Below are 23,928 nucleotides of genomic sequence, written 5' to 3' on the forward strand. Positions count from 1 at the left end.
ATATCATTGCTGACATTATTGCCTGGTGCATGAGTGAAGGAAACAGGCTTTGCAATCCAATGGTCCTGGGTTCCAATTCCATTTCCTAGCTGCCTTGAGCAAGTTCCATCACCTCTCAGTGCCTCGGTTTCTTCTTCTGTAAAATGGGAGGTAACAACAGTCCTTGCCTCCTAGGTTTGTGGTAAAGATGAAATCAGACCTGTCATGGAAAAAAGCCATTTGCTATGGTGCCTGGTACAAGTCAGAGCTCCATAAGTGTGTGAGTGTCATAAGTGATTTAGAAATGCTAAGAAGAGCATTTCTTGAGCACTTTCCCTATGCCAGACATCTCGTGTCATATCTTTACATACCTACGTGCCTGGGCAGGAGCTATTGTTGCCCTCATGTTCCATTTGTAGAGATGGTGGCAGGGATGCTGTCCTCAATCCCACCCCTGCCCCTAGGGCTTCATACCTCTCAGCCCTGTCTGGACTGGTGGGAGGTGGGACAGCCCCAAATGCCTGGCTCCAGCCCCCACTGGAGTTTCCTTTACTCTCATTATGGTCTTTCTGTTTCCGTGGCTTTGATGAGGAGATCAAAGCGTGGGGCCAATATATTTATCAAAGCCACAAGCAGCCACCAACTTCCGTCTTGGGGATGGAACCTCTCGCTAAGTTTAGCCTCCAAAGACCATTCTTGGGAGGGGCCTTCCCACCTTGAGGTAGAGGAAAAAGAGGAAGAGGGAGGGTGAGTAAGGAGGATAGGTAGGGGTAGAAGGGAGCCTGGAAAACTTGGAGAGAGAAGAAGGAGAGAGGGGGCAGAGAGAGCCCTGCAGTGCTCAGGCTGGTGCAGCAGGACACCCAACCCAATTTCATGTAAAGTGTGGGGGCAGGAGGCGCCTAGCTCAGGCCACTAACCTACTTTTTAACTTCTTAGAACTTTATCTACTTGATTTCCGCTTTCACCTCCTGGGCTCCAGCATCTTTACAGATTTTATCCTCCCTTCCGCCCCAATCGACTCTTCCTCAAGACTTGAATTTTGCCATCCTCACCCTCCCTTTGGCCCTTCTTCTTTTCACCTCTTGCCAAGACTCAGAAGTGAAAATAATAATAATAAAGTCATTTATTAATTTCTTATTATGATGCTACATCCCTCCTGCTAAATGTCACTGCATTCAAACACTGAAATGCAGCCTCTCAGAGAAACAGAATGGTTCTTATACCGGAGCCAGACTGCCTGGGTTCAAATCTCTGCTCTGCCATTTCCCAGCTGGGTGATCTTGGAATCCAGCCATTCTTGGCTTTTCTGGGCCTCAGCTTCCTCATTTGTAAAACAGGATGAATAGTGGCCTCTGCCTTACCCTGGTTATTGTGAGATGAAGTGACTTGAGCCTTTAAGTATTTTTCCAGAGCTTGGCCCATAGGAAGCTCTTTGATCCTTAGTATATACTCTTTTTGTAAGCATAGGTGTAATCATGTGCATATTTAAATTTCAGATTCTTTTCAGTTATTACACCAAAGGTGACCTTTCATCCATAGGCCACATCTAGTCACTGGGTGTGTTTTTTAAATGGGAACTAATAGCCAATATTTAAACATTACAAAACTTTGCACATGAACAAATCCAGATTTCTGGATTTTCTTGGAAATTTGGAAGCTGTGACAACAATCCAGGTTGGGTAGCGGCTGTTTCCTTGGGAGAGGGCATGAGCCCACAACAGTGTCTGCCACTTCCAGTTGTCTCCCACACAGGGGCTGAAGGTCAGCTGCCTTTCCTCATCATGCTTGTGCGGTTGTTTTTCTTAAAGTAATAATGATTATTAATTATAGGCCCCACTTCTAATGAACTCACTGGGTGCCAGACACTGTGTTAAATGTATTAATTCACAGTAACTCATTTCATTCTCACAATGACTCTGTAAGGAGTATTGTTATAATACCCATTTATAGATAGGAAAGTCCAGACACGGAGAGGTTAAGTCACTTTTCCATCAAAGGTGTGAATATAGATTAGAGTCTGAGATGACCAGGAGCTTCAAGAAAAATGAGAGTTTGTAGTTGTATTCATTTCCTTTTGCTGCTGTAACAAATTCCCACCAACTTAGTTAAAACAATACTATTAGGTTGGTGCAAAAGTAACTGTGGTTTTTGCCATTATGTTTAACCTTTGAAACCGCAATTACTTATGCACCAACCTAATAGTTTATTATCTGACAATTCTGGAAGTCAGAGGTTAGAAATGAGTCTTATGAGACAAAAATCAAGGTGTCAGCAAGGCTGTGTTCCTTTTAGAGGAAAGATCTGTCCCCAAATTATTTTCCCAGGTCTGCCTCTGTGGGAGCCCAAACTAAGACAAATAGGATACATACATCTCAACTCACAAGGAGTGCAAATAATTCCTTTTTATTCCCAGTGCAACTTAATTTGTGCAAAAATTCCTCTGCACCAGGATACTAAGAACTTGATATCAGTCAATGGGGAACCTTCCCTCCCACCTGCTGCTTTTTCAAGACTGTCAAAATTCCAGGGAGCTCAGGAAATGCCAAGAAATTAAAGGTGAGGGAGGGATCCATTGGATTCTTGTACAATACAACCACACATGTACCCAACATCAGTCAGTTTCTGATCTATCCGCCCTCCATTTTTATACTTGTGAGCTATCAAGAATGGTGCATTCTCTGCTACTTCTGAAACTTGCTGATTTTTGGTGATGAGACTGATTTTTGGCCAGGAAACTCTTTGAGGCTGTCTGTGGCTTTAACTGCCCAGAGACGCTATTGAGTCATTTCCTTTATTGGGGACCTGCACCACCTCTGGGCTCTGTAATGGGGAACAGAACTCAAATCTCTGCTGGGTTTGAGAACCCCTAGAACTTCTCTGGGGGACTTTCCATGTTTCCAGGGTTCTATTTTTGAAAACCCAGGAACTTTCCCCTTGTCATGGGTGCTGAATTGTGCGCCCTTACCCCAGCTAAAATTGATAAGTTGCAGTTCTAAGCCCTAGTACCTCAGAATGTAACTGTATTTGGAAATAGCACTTTTAAAGAGAAAATTAAGGTAAATGAGGTCATTGGAGCTGGCCCTAATCCAATATGGCTGGTGTTCTTATAAGAAGAGATTAGGTCACAGACACACACACAGAGGGAAGATTATGTGAAGACATGGGGAGAAGACGGCCATCAAGGAGAAAAGTCTTCAGAAGGAACAAGTCCTGCTGACCACCTTGATCTCAGATTTCCAGTCTCTGGAACTGTGACAGACTACATTTCTGTTGTTGAACAATCCCCTGCCCCAAGGATGTGGTACTTTGCAATGGCAGCCCTACTACAACACCTCTCCTCTCTCCACCAGTCCTGGGTTGGCTTGTTCTTGGCTGACAGGGTGGAGAGAGGCATGGGAGGCAGGATCCTTACAAGACAAAGAGGGAGGCAGAGAAGCAGAGGCAGAGAAGATGTGACAACAGAAGCAGAGGTTGGAGTGACGGATGTGATTGCTGGGGACAGTGGGGGCTGGAGGGGTTGTCCACCAGCACAGGGATGCAGGTGACCTCCAGCAGAAGTTGGAAAAGGCAAGGAAACAGATTCATCCATAGAACCTCCAGAAGGAATACAACCCTGCTGACACCTTGGTTTTAACCCAATGGAATGGATTTGGACTCTGACCTCTAGGACCAGAGGGAAATAGATGTGTGTTGTTTTAAGCCTCGAAGTAATTCATCACAGGAACCATAGAGGACTCACGTCATGGGGATGTTGGTGGTACACCACACCATCCGTAACGGTCTGGTCCTCACGCCACTCGAATCCGTGTGTTTTGTAAAGAGATTCACTGCGTTTGGGGAAAACTACTGCAGGAGACTTGTTGGTCTCTATTTCAACCAGAAAAGTGGAAGTAAATGAGATGAGCCCCAGATCCCACTGCTTCAGCTGAATCTAGAAACCTCAACTAATGCTTATCATCTCTTTCTCCTGCCATCCATTCTTCATTCCTTCCACCCTCAGCTGGAGCTTCTGGTCTATGTGGCTTACCTCGTGGGGTGACCCAGTTCCTCATCACTGAGGGGGTCTGAGACTTTGGTCACCATGCCTTTTAGACATTCAAGAGTGGCAGTAATTTCTGCCATGCCACTGTAATGTCACATTGCATTTGATTTACTATCTTGTTTTGCAAAGGATGTGAAGGGGAGCAATTTTAGAGGCTCCCACACGTCATCATTCACAGAAAAAACTTACTGACACTTGATCTGCTTCGTGATTTCCAAGTGCCAAGGGCTTAATAGGCATCATCTCTAAAACCTCATAACCATCCTATGATGTTAATACAATTATTGTCCCCTCACTACAGACGAGGAGACTGAGGCATGAGGAGGTGAAGTGACTGAAGGTTCTTCATCTAGGAAATAGTGCAGCCTTCTGACCCAGAGCCCTTGCCCTAAACCACACTCCTAGATCTACCATGTTGTACTCTAGCCTATGCATAGACCTCATTTTATTATCTACTCCCCTATTGATGGACACATATGGTGTTTCATATTATTATACACAATGCTATGATGAACATTCTCACGTGTGTCTATTTGGTGTGGGGGGGGTCTCCCTCTCATGGGTTCTGGATGCCCTTAGATTAGAGTTGGGAGAAGGATTCTGAAGCCTGTGTGTGTTGACCTCTATCCTGGGACCTGAAGTCCATGATTTCCAACCAGTTTTCCTTTATCCCCCACCCTTTCTCTTTCATGCTCCATACTGCCTCTCACTCAGGACACTCACCAAAACCTGACCCTAGGAACTGACTTTCCACACTCCTTGGGGGCTCTCCTATGTCACCCTGGTCAAATCCCTTCACCTCCCTGAGTCTATGTTTCCCTAGCTGTACAATGTGGGAGGGAAAAATAGCTCATTATTTATCAAGTTGTTGAGAAGATTCAAAGATACCTTGCAGGGAGGGATAAAATTTTTGAAATAATAATTGAAGATCTTTCTCTTTCCTTCTTCTGATTCAAATCTCCAGTCGGTCAGTTACTGGTTGAATGACGTTAAGCAGCTGACTTAACCTCTCTGTGCTTCAGTTTCTTCATCTATAAAAATGGGGATAATAATCTCCTCACCTTGTCATACCTTATAATACAACCCCTCACTAGTGGGCATAGTTAAGACATGCCAAATGCCCAGTTGAGCAGGTGCTGGTATATACTAGGTACTCAATAAATACTGAACACTGTTGTTGATATGATTGTTTATTTCACTCGTTCTCTTCCCCATGCTACCAGTAGTTGACTTTGCATATTCATTCCTTCTCGAGAGAGATGATGGAAAGCAGGAATAACCTGTGAGTCTCTTCCTGGCATCAATCTTCAAAAGCCTAAAGTGATGACGAGGTTTTGGGTTTAGCCAAAATTGTAAGGATAAGCAAGGATAATTCTGAAGAGCCAGCCCAGCGTCAGAGCCCCGCATGAGACTCACTGAAGCCGCTGTGGTTCCTGCATCACTGCCAAGTCCTCTCTCTTCCGGGTCCTGCTGCCCTCACTCCCTCACAGGTGTTGAACCTGACAGCATTTTGCAATTAACCCCCCCGCATGCAAATCTCCATTTCAGAGTCTGTTTCCTCAAAACCCAATCTATTTAGAGGAGACTCAACTGGCACAGACAGACCCTGTTTCTACTACAAACATCTAGACATACTGTGTAAAGTATAATAAAATACTGTAACACATAGATGAGCTTGCAAGAAAGAAAGAAAAGTCCCTCGATGCCAAAAGGAAGAGAGGAGTTAAAGCCAGAGTGACAATGGTGAGCTGTTGCTGCAAGAGGGTTTAGTCCCAAAGTAGACTCTTTGGGACTCTTTGGGCAAAGAGATGGAGACCTGATAACCCCTAGGGGCAGAGATGCGGTTCAGATCTGCGGCACAGAGAGGAAGGGTAACTGAGGACCCCTGCCCGGAACCTGAAGCCTGGAAATGTACTCCATTCTGATTAAGGGCGACTAAAAAGGTTTCCCTATTACGGGTGGGGGAAAAAGTTACCAGAAGAAATAAAGACCTCAGTCCTATTTCACATGTTAAATAGAGTGAATATGGAGTCTCTACTGCACAGAAAGTGCAGGAACCAAAGGCAAGCTCCACCGGGGCAGAGGATTTATCTGTTTTATTCATCTCATATCACCAGAACCCAGAACAGTGCCTAATATACAGTAGGTCCTCAAGCAACAATGACTGAATAAATGAACTGTGGGTTACTTTAACCAATAGAGTGTGGCAGAAATGACATGACATGGATTCTAGGGTCTAGACAGTAAGAAGCCTAGTAGCTTCCAATTTTGCCTTCTTGGATCCCTGAGTGGCCATGTAAATACAGCTCTCCTGCGAGAGAGAATGGGTGGACAGAGAGGCCTGGAGGATGGAAGACATGAGAGGGAGACCTTAATAGTTCCACCAGCCCCAAATGAGCTGCCCCAGCCCTTGGAGCTAAAATAAATCAGCTTTGCCAAATCCTGCCAGGCCAACTCACAGAACTGTGAGCAAATAGAACAGTTGTTCTATAGCACTGCTTTGATACGTATCAGTAGTTAACAGGCAGATCTTGAAAGCCCTTTTCTATAATCATACAGATAGACGGGCAGGCAGACAGACAGACTGACAGATGAATAAATGAATAGATCAATGGGTGTTTGGATGGGTGGTTAGACGGGTTGGGGATGGATAATGGGTGGATGAGTGAAGGTGTGGATGGGTGGGTGGACGGATAGGTGGATGGATGGATGGGCAGTGGCTGTATGGGTGGATAGGTGGATGGTCAAATAGATGTATAAATAAGAATGATGGATGATGAATGGATAGATACACACATATTCTAAATCAAACTCTAAACTTAGTAACAGCGTATTTTGGCATAAAATAAAGAAACACTAACTTATATAAAGTAGGCATCCATTGTGGGATGTACCCCAATTTTAGGTTAAAATCTGTGTAGATAAGAAGAAAAAAAAAGCAGGGCTAATACTCGTATGTATTCCAGACTTATATCTAACTTCGGGGAAGCAACAACTTGTCATGTTCCCATCATTCTGATGACAAGAAATGTCTTCTGAGAGCACCCTTCATTTCCTAAGAGGAAGCCAGGCAGACGAATCCTATTTCATCGGCCGTATGTCTATACCTATCCCAGTCCACACTGCCTTCATTAATATACTGAATAGAAGTCCTACTACCTGGAAGGTCAAGGCCCTTCTTATTCTTCTGCTTTGGAATTATCTGTTATGTAGGGTCCTTTACTCTGCTTCTCAAGTCCCACGAAAAAACCCAGTTGAGGTTTTTACTGGAACTGCATTGAATCTGTAGATCAAACTGGAGAGTACGGTTATCTTTATAATACTGAGTCTTCCAACCAATGAACATGGTATAACGTTTTATTTAGGTCTTCTTTAATGTTTCTCAATAATGTTTCATAATTTTTTCATAAATAATTTGCATGATTTTTGGATTTATGTATAAGTGCTTTACATTTATTGGGGCTGTTATAAATGGCATCTCTTTTTTAGTGTAGAAGTGTTTTGTTGTTGTTGTTGTTTTAATTTTTATTGGGGACTACTGGGGAACAGTGTGCTTCTCCAGGGCCCATCAGCTCCAAGTCGCTGTCCCTCAATCCAGCTGTGGAGGGCACAGCTCAGCTCCAAGTCCAGTCATCATTCTCAATCTTAGTTGCAGGGGGCGTAGCCCACCATCCCATGTGGGAACTGAACCATCCATCTTGTTGTGGAGAGCTCGTGCTCTAACCAACTAAGCCATCTGCCCCGCCACTGGCAACTCAGCAGCAGCTCATTGTCTTCAATCTAGTTGTGGAGGGAGCAGCTCACTGGCCCATATAGGAATCGAACCGGCAACCCTGTTGGTTCAGAGCTCGCGCTCCAACCAACCGAGCCACTGAGCCACCCAAATGGCATCTCTTTCTGAAATTATATTTTCTCACATCTGTTGCTGATACATGCAATGCAAGAGATGTTTGTAGCCATCACAATGACATTGAAAAAAATGTCCCTAAAATGGACATCCTTGTCTTGTTTCTGATCTTTAAGTGAATGCTTTTACTGTTTCACCATGAGTGACGAATCTGTAGGGTTTTTTAGGTAGCCCTTATCAGATTAAGAAAGTCCCCTTCTATTCCTAATGTGTTAAGAGATTTTTTTTAAATCATGAATAAATGTTGAGCTTCATTACATGCTTTCTCTACATTTATTAAGAATACCACATGATTTTTCCCATTTAGACTGATAATGTGGTGAGTTATCTTAATCAATATTCTAATGTTAATTCAAACTTTTATTCCTGGAATAAATCCAACTTGATCATGACGTATTTTTTTAAACATTAATAGATTTAATTTACTGATATTTTATACAGGGTTTTTGCATCTGTGTTTTGGAAAGAGATTTTTCTGATTCACTAACTATTTTTTTCAGTGTTTGGTATTAAAGCAATACTGACCTCATAAAAGAAACTGGATGTGGGGTTTTTTCTTCCCCCTATATTCTAGAATAGTTTGTCTACAGTTAGCATTATTAGCTACACACATATTTAATAGAACTCACTTGTAAACACATCTGGATCTGGTGTGTTATTTGTGGGAAGGCATTTTTTGTGGGGGAAGTTTTTAAAGTTATTATGAAACATTTTTAATGAGTTTTAAATTCTTCAGACTGTATTTCTTGATTCAAATTTTTTAAGCTACATTTTTCTAGAAATTTGGATATTTTATCTACATTTTTACAATTATGGGTGAATAGACACTACACTGGTGAATAAAATCATTCTTCATGTATTATTCTTTCAACTTCTGCAGGTGAAATTATGTCCCCTTTTCATCATTAATATTTCTAATTTACCCCTTTTCTTTGTTTATCCTTGATCAATGTCACCAGAAGTTTATCTTTTTTCTTCTTTACAAAAAACTAAAGCTTGGCCTTCTTATTATGTGTTTGTTTTCTAAAATTTCTGATTTTTTCCTTCCTTATGCTCTCTATAGTTTTATTCTATTGTTTTTTTCTAACTCTCTTAATTCAATATGTAACTCATTGACTTTCATTTAAGACTATAAATGTTCCTCTAAGTGTTACTCTGGTTACAGGTCAGAAGTTGGATATGTAACAATTTCCAGTTCTAGAGATGAAAATATTGCATTCCCTGTGCTCTGTTTTGTTAACGAGTTGTATCTGCTTTTCTCCTTTTCCATATTATAAATTTTGAGCTTCTCATGCCTATTTATTACCTCTTAGTGCCACTTAGTAAAACAGCCGCATTTACCCTTATCCTTGAAAACTACAAGACTTCCTAATGGCTGCTGTAAAGTGTGTGTGTGTGGGGGGGGGGGCGGAAATGGAAGGAGAAAGATTCTCCAAGCATTTTTTAAACTAATTTTTTAAAAAATGGTGGCAAAACATACATAACAAAATTAACCATTATAAGTGTATAGTTCACTGGCATTAGATACATTCATATTGCTGTGCAGTCATCCCCACCATCCATCTCCAGAACTTCCTCATCTTCCCAAAGTGAAATTTGTCCCCATTAAACACTAACTCCCTGCCCCTCCCCCAGCCCCTGGCACCACCATCTACTTTCTGTCTCTCTGACTCTGACTCCTCTGGGGACCTTATATAAGTGGAATCACAGTATGTGTCTGTGTCAGGCTTGTTTCACTGAGCACAATGTCAAATTTCTTCCGTGTTGTAGCCTGTGTCAAAATTCCCTTCCTTTTTAAGGCTGAATAATATTCCATTGTAGATATATGCTACATTTTACTTATCCATCCCCCCATCAATGGCTACTTGGGTTGTGTCCACCTTTTGACCACTGTAAATAACCCTGCCTTGAACAAATATGTCTTTGAGTCCCTGCTTTCAATTCTTTTGGGTATAGACCCAGAAGTAGAATTTCTGAATCATATGATAATTCTAGTTTAATTTTTTTTAGAAATCACCATGCTGTTTTCCATGTGGCTGCAGCATTTTACATTGTTTTGCAGCGGCTCTGTGGGTGTTCCATATACGTGGCCATGAGATCAAGCTTGTTCATTATATTGTTCAAATCTGTGTCTTCACTTTTTGTCCGCTATCAAGTGCTAAGAGGGGTACCTTGAAAATCTTCCACTTTGGTGGTGCCGTTATCTAAGGTATTTTATATCTTTTTTTTTTCCATTCCAGATCTTAGAATTCTGGACAGCATTTTACATTGATAGTACATCTCAACTCACACCATCTACTACACATTTGAATAGTTCTCTCATTTTTTGCTTCATTTATTGTGAAGTAAATATAATATTTATTACTATGTTTTTAAGCACAAACACATTTAGAATTGTTATATTTTCATGACAGAGACTTAGTTATGTCTAGTAATGCTTTCGACATTAAAGTCTATGCTGTCTGATAACAACAGGGTTAAAACAACTTTCTTTCTGGCTATTTACACCCTTTAATGGGAAACTTGCTGTATTGTTGATATTTAAATGTAAACATGTTGCAAGATTTTAATTTTTCTTATCCAGCCTGATAATACTTGTCTTTTCATTTGGGTAGACTAACACAGTCCAATAGAAATTTAATGTGAGACACTTCTGTAATGTAAAATTTTCTAGCAGCCGCATCAAATGGTTAAAAAAAAAAAATGGTGAAATCAATTTTTTTGAATTGTGGTTTTCAGTTACAGTTCACATTTAATATTATTTTGTTTTAGTTTCAGGTGTACAGCATAGTGGTTTGACATTTATGTAATTTAAGAGGTGATCCCCCTGACTCCTCTAGTACCCACCTGGCACTATATGTAACTGTTGCAACATTATTGACTGTATTCCCTATGCTTTACATCCTGGCTGTGTTGTAACTACCAATTTGTATTTCTTAATCCCTTCACCTTTAGATTGTATGTAACAACATATCCAAAATGTTATCGCTGGGCCCGTTGGCTCAGGTGGTTGTGGCGCACAGCTCCTAACATGAAGGTCGCCAGTTCAATTCTCACATGGGCAAGTAAGCTGCGCCCTCTACAGCTAAGATTGTGAACAACAGCTCTCCCTGGAGCTGGGCTGCCGTGAGCAGCCAGAGGTTGGCGTGATCTGCTGTGGGCTGCTGTGTGCTGCCATGAGCAGCTGGTGGCTAGTGTGAGTGGCCAGCAGCCAGCGAGACCTGCCATGTGCTGCCGTGAGCTGCTGTGAGAGGCCTACCAACAACTGGCGACCGACTGCCTCAGCCCGGGGGGAGCGCAAGGCTCATAACAGCAGCATGGGCCAGGGAGCTGTGTCCTACACAACTAGACTGAGAAACAATGGCTTGAACTGGAGTGGAGGGACAGGGAGGCGAAAGAAAGGAGGAAAAAATGTTATCACTTCAAAACACAATTAATGTAAAATGTTAATAAAATATCTTACCTGTTTTTTAATTCCCGGTCTTCAAATTCTGGTATGCATTTCACACCTCTCAATTCAGGCTATCCACATTTCAGGTACTCAAAAGAGGCTGAGGCTGGTGACTGCTGTATGGAATAGCATAGATTTAGACCATCTACATTAATTCCAATTGCTGATATGTAAGGACTTATTTGTGCTTTCTGATGATTTCTCCTTTTCTATATTTCTTTTTCTCTCCTTCCTTGCCTTGTTTTGGATTTTTTTCCTCATTCCAACTTTTTCTTCTACTTTGTTTAGAAGTGACATATTTTATTCCTATTCTTTAGGACATTTCCAGAGACACTTTTTTGTTTATAAATTTATTTATAAGTTGAATCTATCAAAGTCTAATACTATTCAGTCTTTCCTCCGGTTCCAAAAGCCTCAGAAATGATCTGTCTGTATTCACTCTTGCCCCCTATAGGCCATTCTCCGCACAGCGGTCAAAGTGAGATTTTGGTTAAATATTTTTTAATGTGTTATATTTATTTAAAATCATACATAATCCACGCAAAGACATCTGTTTGACCAAACAAACATTTATTAGGATAAAAATTATCTTTTTATATTCTTCCAAAAATGAAAATTACTAATCAAAAGGAATAAAACAACTCAAGTATCAAGAGAAGAAACAATAACACAGGACTGTGAATTCACTTTTTATTTTTAGTGGTTTAAAACATCCTACATTTAGTTTTTATAGAGGTATAATTGACATGCAAAAAATCTGCACATCTTTTATATATATCTTGATGACTCTGTAGATAAGGAAACACCTGTAAAAACATCACCATAAACAATGCTATAACTTTAACCATCACCTCTAAAATTTTCCTTTTTTCTTCTTTTTTTGCGTATGATAAGAACATTTAACATAAGATAGGCCCTCTTTAAAAATTAAGATTACAATACAGTATTGCTAACTATATGCATTATGCTGTATGGTAGACCTCCAGTACTCATTTCTCTTTTATAACTGACACTCTGTCCCCATTAAGCACTCACTCCCATCATCTACTTTCTGTCTCCATGAATTTGATTACTAGGTCCCTCATATAAATGGAACCCATTCCCTTCCATGGCCAAGCAATATTCCATTACATATATGTACCATCTCCTCTTTATCCATTCATCCATTGATGGACACCCAGGCTGCCTTCATATCTTGGCAAAGTTTCTGTTGAGAAATCATCTGACAGTCTTATGGGAGCTCTCTTGTAAGTTACTACTTGCTTTTCTCTTGCTGTTTTTAGGATTCTTTCTTTGTCTTTAAATTTTGCCATTGTTATTATAATGTGTCTCAGTGTGGGCCTGTTTGGGTTCATCTTGTTTGGGACTCTCTGTGCTTCCTGCACAGATATTTCATGCAAATGGAAATGAGAAAAAAGCTGGGGTTGCAATACTTATATTGGACAAAATAAACTTTAAAACGAAGGCTGTAGTAAGAGAAAAAGAAGGACATTACATAATAACAAAGAGATTAACCCAACAAGAGTATATAACCTTAGTAAACATTTATGCATCCAACATAGGAAACCTAAATATATAAAACAAATATTGACCAACATAAAGGCAGAGATCAACAGTAACACAATCATAGTTGGGGACTTTAACACACCACTGACATCAATGGACAGATCTTCCAGACAGAAAATCAACAGAAAAACAGTGGCCTTCATGACTCACTAGACCAGTTGGATTTAATTGATAATTTTAGAGCATTTCTCTCCAAAGCAGCAAAATATACATGCTTTTCAAGAGCACATAGAACATTTTCCAAGATAGACCGCATGTTAGGCCACACAAGAAGACTCAATAAATTTAAGAAGATTGAAATCATACCAAGTGTCTTCTCTGACAACAATTATATGAAACTAGAAATCAGTTACAAGAAAAAAAGACTGAAAAACACACAAACACATGAAAGCTTAATAACACGGTGCTAAATAACGATTGGGTCAACAATGAGATCACGGAAGAAATGAAAATATACCTTGAGACAAATGAAGATGGAAACGCAATGACACCAAATCTATGGCACACAGTGAAAGCAGTCCTAAGAGGGAAAATCAAAGTAATGCAGGCCAACCTAAAGACACAAGAAAAGTCTCAAATAAACAGTCTGACTTTACACCTAAGGGAACTGGAAAAAGATCAGCAAATGAAGCCCAAAGAGAGTACAAGGAAGAAAATAATAAAGATGAGAGTGGAAATAAAAAAAAAAAAATAGAGGCTCTAAAAAATCAATACAAAAGATCAAGGAAACAAGAGCTAAATTTTTTGAAAAGATAAACAAAATTGACAAACTTTTAACCAGACACATCAAGAAAAAAGAGAGAGAAACCAAATAAATAAAATCAGAAATGAAAGAGAAGTGACAAGAGACACCACAAAACACAAAAAATTTTCAGAAAATACGAGTAACTATACACCAACAAATTGGACAATCTGGAAAAAGTGGATAAAGTTCTAGAAGCATATAATCTTCCAAGGCGGAATCAAGAAGAAACAGAAAATTTTAACAGACTGATTACTATTAATACTAACAGAATTGAATCAGTAATCAACACACTCCCAACAAAAAAAGTCCTGGACCAGATGGATTCACAGGTGAATTCTACCAAACACTTAAAAAAGAATTAACACCTATTGTTTTCAAACTATTCCAAAAATTCAAGAGGAGGGAAGGCTCTCAAGCTAATTCTATGAGGCTACCATTACCCTGATTCCAAAACCACACAAAGACATTACAAAAGAAAAAAGAAAACTACAGTCCGATATCCCTAATGAAATTCTCAACAAAATATTAGCAAACTGAATTCAGCAATACATTAAAAAGATTATAATGGGTCAGGTGGTTGGAGCACCGTGCTCCCATGCTGAGGTCGCCAGTTCAATTCCCACATGGGCCACTAAGCTGTGTCCTCTACAGCTAAGACTGTGAACAATGGCTCTCCCTGGAGCTGGGCTGCCGTGAGCAGCTGGAGGTGGGCGTGAGCTTCCGTGGCCTGGGGTGGACTGCTGTGCTGCCGTGGGCTACCACGTGCTGCAAGGAGTGGCCAGCAGCCAGCATGAGAGGCCATGGGCTGCTGTGTGCTGCAGTGGGCTGCTGTGTGCTGCCATGAGTGGCTGGTGGCCAGTGTGAGTGGCCGGCAGCCATCATGAGCAGCCGGCAGCCGGTGAGAGCTGCCATGAGCTGCTGTGAGCAGCCAACCACTATGCGAATGACTGACTCAGCCAGGGGGAGTGCAAGGTTCATTACACCTGCATGGGTCAGGGAGCTGTGTCCTACACAACTAGACTGAGAAACAACGGCTTGAACCAGAGTTGGGGGGAGAGACAGAAGAAGGGGGAAGAAATCATATACCACAATCAAGTGGTATTCATTCCTGGTATGCAGGGTGGGTTCAATATCCACAAATCAATTCACGTGATATACCACATAAACAAAATGAGAAATGAAAACCATATGGTCATAGCAATAGATGCAGAAAAAGCATTACAAAATCCAACATCCACTTAGGATAAAAACTCTCAGCAAAGTGGGAATAGAGGGAACATATCTCAACATAATAAAGGCTATATATAACAAACCCATAGCTAATAACATACTCTATGGGGAAAAGCTAAAAGCATTATCTGTAAGATCAGGAACAGGACAAGACTGCCCACTTCACCACTTTTATTCAACATTGTACTGGAAGTCCTAGTCACAGCAGTTGGACAAGAAAAAGAAATAAAAGGCATCCAAATGAGAAAGAAAGAAGTAAAAATGTTATTATTTGCAGATGACATGATAGTATATATAGAGAACCCCAAAGATTCCATCAAAAAACTATCAGAACATAAATAAATTTAGTAGAGTAGCAGGATACAAAATTAGTATTCAGAAATTGGTTGCATTTTTATACACCAATGAAGAACTATCAGAAATAAAAATTAAGAAAACAGTCCTATTTACAACTGTTCTTCCTGAGGAAGAACAACACTGGAGGTATCATGCTACCTGATCTAAAATTACACTGCAAGTCCACAGTAATCAAAACAGCAAGGTAGTGCCATAAAAACAAACACCTAGATCAATGGAACAGAGCAAAGAGCCCAGAAGTAAATCCATGCTATATGGTCATTTAATTTAGGACAAAGGAAGCAAGAATTTACATTGGGGTAAAGACAGTCTATTCAATAAATGGTGCTGGGAAAACTGGACAGATACAATCAAAAGAATGAAACTGGACCACCTTCATAGGCCATATACAATCAACTCAAAATGGATTAAAGACTTAAATGTTAAGACCTGAAACCATAAAACTCTTAGAAAAAAATTCAGGAAGTAAATTCTCAGACATTACCCTTAGTAATATTTTTACTGATATATCTCCTCAGGCAAGGGAAAAACAGACAAACAAACAAATAGGACTATATCAAACTAAAAATTTTTTACAGAGCAAAAAAAACATCAACAAAACTAAAGGACATCCTACTGAATGGGAGAAAATACTTGCCAATTATACATCTGGTAAGGGGTTAATATCAAAAAAACACACAACAAAAACAACTCATAAACACCAAAAAACAAACAAACAATCCAATTAAAAATTGGGCATAGGACCTTTAGAGAACAGACATTTCTCCAAAGAGGACATGCAGATGGCCAATAGATATATGAAAAGATGCTCAATGTAACTAATCATCAGAGAAATGCAAATAAAAACCACAATGAGATACCATCTCACTCCTGTCAGGATGGCTGTCATCAATAAATAAATGAACAACAAGTGTTGGTGAGAATCTGAAGAAAATGGAAACTTTGTGCACTGTTGGTAAGATTGCAAATTGGTGTAGCCACTATGGAAAACAATATGGAGGTTCCTAAAAAATTAAAAACAGAACTACCTTGTTACCCAGCAATTCCACTCCTGGGTATTTATGCAAAGAAATACAAAGCACTAATTTGAAAAAATATACGCATGCCTATTTTTCCTGCAGTGCTATTCACAATAGCCAAGATATGGAACAAATTGATAGATAGATAGATAGATAGATAGATAGATAGATAGATAGATAGATAGACAGACAGATGACAGATAGATAGATATAAAAATATAGATATAGATAGATGTAGACAGATATAGACATATATCTATACCTATCTATATCTATATCTATCTATCTATCTATCTATCTATCTATATATATATATATATATATATATATATACATATATATATATGTTCTAGGGTTGCCAAAAAAAATTATACAAGTGGACAATTTGGTCAACTACGCTTAAGCAGTAGTTCACCATAATCAGAAGTGTCTGGACGCTGATGGCAACCACTTTGAGCACCTCTTGTAATTGCAGAAGTCAAACGTGACTTGTATTCATTTTTTGTAATTGGTATATACTGAGTATAACAATTTTAATACAGTTTTTTTTCCTTTCTTAAAATGTGTATACATTTTTTGGCACCCTCTGTATAATACGTGTGTGTGTGTGTGTGTGTGTATGTATATATATATATATATGTATATATATATATATATACACATATATATTATGTAAACTACAAAATAGGGAATATAGTCAATGGTATTGTAATAGCTATGTATGGTGCAGATGAATAATGTAGGCTTGTTGGCATTATTACTTTGTCAAGTGCGTAAATGTCTAATCATTATGTTGTTTTGTACACCTAAAACTAATTTAAAAATGAAGATTATAAGAGAATTTTATATAAAGTATTATAAGAGAATACTATTCAGAGTTCTATGACAACAAATTAGATAACCTAGATGAAATGGACAGATTCTTAGAAATACAGAATCTACCAAAATTAGCTCAAGATGAAATAGAAATTTTAAATAGACCTATAACAAGTAAGAAGAGTAAACCGCTAATCAAAAGCCTTCAAGAAAGAAAAGTCCAGAACTGGATGGCTTTGATGGTATATTTTATCAATCATTTAATGAAGAATTAACACCAATCTCTCTCAAACTCTTCCCAAAAAAAACTCAAAGGAGGAAACACTTTCTAACTCTTTCTGAGGACAGTATTACCTAGCTACCAAAATAAGACAATGACATCACAAGAAAAAAAACCTGTAAACCAATATCCCTGATGAATATAGATGCAGAAATATGCCAACAAAATACTAGCAAACCAAATCCAGCAGCATGTTAAAAGTATCACACACTATGATCAAGTGGGATTTAGTTACAGAATGCAAGGATGGTTCAACATACAAAAATCAATGTAATACACCACATTAATAAAATGAAGGGATAAAAATACATTATCATCCCAATTGGTGAGGAAAGAGCTTTTGACAAAATTTAAAGCTTCACATTTACATTCTAAAGTCCAACAGAGAAAGATAAAAACCATATGATCTCTCTCACTCTCTCTTTCGTAAAAAAAAATTTTTTGTTGGAGAATATTGGGAGAATAGTGTGATTTTCCAGGACCCATCAGCTCCATATCAAGTCATTGTCTTCAATCTAGTCCTGGAGGGTGCACACTGGCCAATGTGGGAATCAAACCAGTGACTTTGGTGTTATGAGCACGGCGTTCCAACCACTGGGCAAAACTGGCTGCCACATATCGTCTCTTTTATATATGGAATCTAAAAAAACAATAAGCTCATAAATACAGAAAAGAGTTGGTAGTTGCAAAAGGCACAGGATGGGGGTGGGGTGGGAGAAATGGGTAAATAGTTTTTCTTTTAATTGAGGACATTAGAAACATGGTGGTGTGAGAGGTTCCCCCGATCTTTCCCCTTTGACTTACAACAAGCTGAACAAATATAATTCAACAAAAGATTCCCTACACAACACACAAACATGTCTGAGAAACCTGAGCATCAAAACATCTGAATGTGGGTGAATCAGGGTGAATGGGGGAGGAGGAAAGGGAGAGGTACAGAGATGGGGGCTGACAACACATCCCAGAGCTCACTGTGGTCCCGAGAGAAGGGAGGAATCAGACTGCAGGTGCAATCTCTGTGACACTGAAAAATCCTGCCTGAGTGATCAGCATACAATATGGCTGAACTCAGCGATAAAGTCAGAGACATTGGGGCAAAGACAAAATGCAGAAGTACTGTTACTGTGATCTAATAGCCCTCACTGCCAGGAAGAAAACAAAGCCACAGAGCCTGGATGCATCCCCCACACCCTCCCAGTGTTAACAGTGGGGCCCCAGAAAAAAACTGTAGCAGTGTCAGATTAAAGAGCAGAGTATCTATAGCCCCAAGAACTAGTGAGAGAGTTCCTAAGCAGCCAATGCATACTGCAACTATTCCCAGTGACAAGGTAGGAGATAAAGGGGCAAAGCAGCTATGGTTTGGCAGTCGCTATTACTTGGAGGAGAACAAAGACACAAACACACCAGCTGCCTGTCCCAGCCCACTCCACCTCCACTTTTCATGGCTGATCCCAGTAGGGACACCCAGGGCTGAGGTGCACATTTTAAGAAAAGAACAAAAGTATTAAAATTGTAATACTTAATATATACTGATTACAAGGGGTGGCCAGATGGCTCAGTTGGTTAGATCAGAGTTTGAGCTCTCAACAACAATGTTGCCAGTTCAATTTTCTCCATGGGATGGTGGGCTGCACCCCCTGCAACTAAAGATTGAAAACGGTGACTGGACTTGGAGCTGAGCTGCACCTTCCACAACTAGATTGAAGGAAAACAACTTGGAGCTGATGGGCCCTGAAGAAACATACTGATAAAATTTATACATAGATACAGACACATATATATATGTATATATACACACACACACACACATATATATACCAATAGCTAAAGATGAATACAAGTCATGTGCATATATTTTTTTGGCATCCTCAGTGTATGCTCTCAATCAGGGTGCACCAAAGTATATAAAGTACCTACTAACAGAACTAAAGGTAGAAACGGACAAAAACACAATCATAATAGGCCAATATGCCATTGATAGTTATGGATAGATCATCCAAACAGAAAAACAATAAGGAAATATCAGTCTTAAATGACACATTAGAACAATACCTAATTAGATATAATGGATATTTACAGATCCTTTCATCCCAGAACACCATTTACGCGTTCTTCTCTAGTGTACATGGAACAGTCTCAGGATGGAACATATGTTGGGACACAAAACTAGACTCAACAAATTTAAGTAGATTGAAATAATACGAAACATATTATCTGACCACAATGCTTTGAAATCGGATATCGACTGCAAAAGAAAGTGGGGAAAATCACAAATACATAGAGATTAAATAACATACTACTAAAGAATGACTGGGTCAAAGAAGAAATAAAAGAAGACATCAAAAGATAGCTACCTCCCGCAACCCAGCCTGTGCCTTCACCTCCATAGTCCATCCGCCCCTTGCAAAGACCATCCTTCCTTATCCCCTTCCCCAGCCCTGAGCCCCTAGCCCTGGCTGCCCCACTCTCCTCACAGATTTGGAGGAGTGCTTTCTGATCAGCAGGAATATTGTGGAAAGTTACCTCTAGATCACCCCAGACATGCACCCCGGGGCTCCTGCAGCCCCTGGAGTATCCGAGCCCAGCCCCGGGGAACTGTGTGCCTTCGTAAGTGGAGCGGCTGCCCACGTGCTGTGCGCCCTGCATCCACAGCGGACCAGGCCCCCCAAAAGGAAGCCCAACCACAGGAGGTTCTTGCACAACCAGATATGCAGGCAGTTTGCCAAGACTGAGGCTGCCACCCAGAGCTTGGCCCTGTCCATCCTGTCCCAAGAAGAGCCTCCCCAAAGACCTCCGCCCCAAAGCCCACCCCTGCCGCCTCCATCACCCTTCCTAGGGGTGGCCCGTGCTGTGGCCCCCACAGAGGCACCCCATGCCAGCCCCAGCCTGAACCCCACTGCCCTGGATGCCTCCACCCTCGACCTCTTTGATGACATTGCACTCACCCCAGAGTGTCTCTCAGTGCCATATGACCTGTCCCAGCTGTCCCTCAGCCGGGCCTCACATTTCTATGATCCCCCCGCCCTTAACCCCATATGCCTTGAGGGGAGGAGACAAACTCTTGCCTCCTGAGGGGAACTGGGTGGGCAGGTGGGAGGTGACTTGTGACTGCCATTCTCACAGTATCCCTGAGGGCTGGGGGACCTGCCCCCCCATGACACCCAATCACAACCCAGCCTAGGCCCCTGGAAAACTAGAGGCCCCCCTATGACAGCTCTCCAGCCCTCTACCCCCCAGGATGCCGCCATCCCCACCTGGTAACCCCTAGAAAATGACCCAGATTCCCAGCTTAGACCACAGCCTCACCTCTGCATCTTCCAGGGGACCCCCTAATCTGTCCTTCCCCCACCTTCTCCCTACCTAGCCCCATCACTTCATAGTCCTCATTCTAGCCCCCTTTCACCTTGGTTCACCTCTTCCTAATGTCTGGTCTGGTCTCATTTATTCCCAAAGATATATCAGCACTGAATAAAACAGACAAGAGCTCTTAAAAAAAAGATACATAAAAACAAATGAGAATGCATTGTATTTGATACATCATATCAAAATTATTGGGATACCACGAAGGCAGTATTACAAGAGAAATTTATATCATTACAGGCCTATCTCAAGAAACAAGACAAATCCCAAAAAACAACCTAACATTACATCTTAAAGAACTAGAAAAAGAAGAACAAATTAAACCCAAAGTCAGCAGAGGGAAGGAAACAATAAAAATTAGAGCAGAATTAAATGAACTAGAGAACAAAAAGATAATAGGAAAAAGTAATGCAACCAAGAGCTGGTTCTTTGAACAGATTAATAGAATTGACAAACCCCTGGCTAGACTCACTAAGGAAAAGAGAAAAAAGATACAAGTAAACAAAGTCAGAAATGAAAAAGAAGTTATGATGGATACGACAGAAATACAAAGAGTCATACAAGAATACTATAAAAGACTATATGCCTCCAAATTCAATAACCTAGAAGAAATGGACAAGTTCATATATATATATATATATATATATATATATATATATATATATATATATATATATATAAAACCTTCCTAGACTGAATCATGAAGAACTGGAAAATCTAAATAGATTGATCCACAGTAAGGAAATTAAAAGAACCTCCCCAAAAGCAATACTCCAGGACCACATGGCTTCACTAGTGAATTCTACCAAACATTCAAAGAGGATCTAACACCTCATCAAACTCTTCCAAAAAATTGAAGCAGAGGGAATACTTCATTTTATGATACCAAAACCTGGTAAGGATGACACAATAAAAGAAAATTGCAGACATTTAATGAATTACCTTTAATGAATACAGGCACAAAAAGTCCTAAAGAAAATACTAGCAAATCAAATACAACAATACATTAAAAAGATTATACATTATGATCAAATGGGGTTCCTTCAAGGGGCACAAGGATGGTTCAACATATGCAAATGCATCAATGTGATACACCACATAAACAAAATAAAGGATATAAATCATATGATTATATAAACAGATGCAGAAAAAGCATTTGACAAGATACAACAGCCATTTATGATTAAAACACTCAATAAAATGAATATAGAAGAAAAGTATCTTAACATAATAAAGGCCAGATATGACAAACTCTCAGCTAATGTCCATACTCAATGGTGAAAAACTGAAAGCTTTTCCTCTAAGATCAGGAACATGACAAGGATGGTCCTGTCACCACTGTTATTCAACATAGTACTGGAAGTCCTCGCCATAGCAATCAGGCAAGAGAAAGAAATAAAAGGCATCCAAATTGAGAATGAAGTAGTATAATTGTCACTTTTTGCAGACGACATGATTCTTTATATAGAAAACCATAAAGACTCCACCAAACAACTATTAGAAACAATAAACAAATACAGTAGAGATGTAGGATACAAAATCAATGCACAAAAATCCATTGCATTCCTATATACTAACAATAAAATTTCAGAAAAAAAAACAATTCCTTTTGCAATTGCAACTAAATGAATAAAATACCTAGGAATAAACTTAGCAAAGGATGTGAAGGACCTATACACTGAAAACTACAAGACATTATTAAAAGGAATTGAAGGAGACACAAAGAAATAGAAAATATTTTGTGTTCGTTGATAGAAAAATCAATGTAGTTAAAATTGTCATATTACCCAAAGCAAAATACAGATTTAATCCAACCTCCACCCAAATCCCAATGGCATAGTTTAAGGAAATAGAACCAAAAAAAATCACCAGATTTTTATGGAATCATGAAAGACCCTGAATAGCCGAAGTAATGCTGAGGAAAAAAAAAAAAAAAAAAAAAAAAAAAAAAAAAAACAAGGCTGGAGGTATCACACTCCCTCATTTCAATTTATATTACAGAGAGATAATAATCAAAACAGCATTGTATTGGCAGAAAAATAAATATACAGACCAATGGAACAGAAGTGAAAAACCAGAAATAAACCTACATATACTATATGGACAGAAAATTTTCGACAAATGAGCAAAAAACATACAATGGAGAAAAGAAAGCCTCTTCAGGTTCCAGTCAAGAATGTGCAGTGAGTAAACGCTGTGCTTACCTTCTCTTATGACCACATCAAAATTACAACTAAATTACAAAATAACCATCATTAAGAATCACCTAAAATCTTGCTGAACCAAAGCCACACAACTAAGGATATGTAGAAGAAGCCACCTTGAGACTGGTAGGAGGGGCAGAGACACAGAAGGGCTGGTCCCACACCTGCGTGTGACCATTAAAAATCAGGAGGGCTATCTTGGCTGTGGAGGTTTCCTTCAGAAGAGTGAGAGGTCCCAACCCCACCCCAGCCCAGGGTTCCAGTGCTGGAGAGAGAAGTCCCCATAATTTCTGGTTGTGAAAATCAGTGGAGATTGTGACTGAGTGAGACGGAGTCTGGCTGGAGTCCCAGCTGCTTCTCTAAAAGGGACCAGCAAGGACTTACTCTGAGCTCCCATGCTGGAACAGCAGCTGGAAAGGTGGCAGGGACATATGGTGGGAAACTGAGTTGTCAGGCTTGGGACGGGCTGGATGTCCAGCTTTCTCCTGGACAGAGGGACTGGAGAAGGCCATTATTTCTTTGTTAAGCCCTCCCTCCTCCCAGCGTGCAGACTCAGACGGCTACTATATCTGAGTCTCCGCCATTCATTCGCCACGCCCTGGTGATTCTGAGACCCCAGCTGTCCAATTTTTGAGCACACCCAAGCAGCTTCCAGTCGCTTTTTCATACAAACTGCCTACCTTAGCTCATGCTGCAGACTTTTCTAGACTCTCTCAAATGTTCGCAGAACAGGCCAGCCGGGTGGCTCAGGCAGTTGGAGCAATGCGTTCCTAACGCAGAGGTCGGCATGAGCTGCCATGGGCTGCCGTGGGCTTCCAAATGCTGCCATGAGCAGCCGGTGGACAGTGTGAGCGGCCGGCAGCTGGCAAGAGCTGCTGTGAGCGGTCAACCAACGACTGGCGATCGACTGCCTGACCGACTGCCTCAGCCAGGGGAGCGCAAGGCTCATAACACCAGCATGGGCCAGGGAGC

At 40.3% G+C, this 23,928-nt stretch overlaps 1 pseudogene across 1 annotated transcript; it reads left to right on the plus strand.

The window, feature by feature from the left end:
- The first annotated feature begins 19,933 nt into the window (after nt 1–19,933).
- LOC308509433 (uncharacterized protein C19orf85-like) lies at nt 19,934–20,573 on the plus strand (annotated as a pseudogene). The gene has a single exon. The product of its transcript is annotated as an uncharacterized protein C19orf85-like (transcript).
- Nucleotides 20,574–23,928: the final 3,355 nt, after the last annotated feature.

The sequence above is a fragment of the Rhinolophus hipposideros genome (genome assembly GCF_964194185.1).
Source record: "Rhinolophus hipposideros genome assembly, chromosome: 16".
Taxonomy (NCBI): Eukaryota; Metazoa; Chordata; class Mammalia; order Chiroptera; family Rhinolophidae; genus Rhinolophus; species Rhinolophus hipposideros.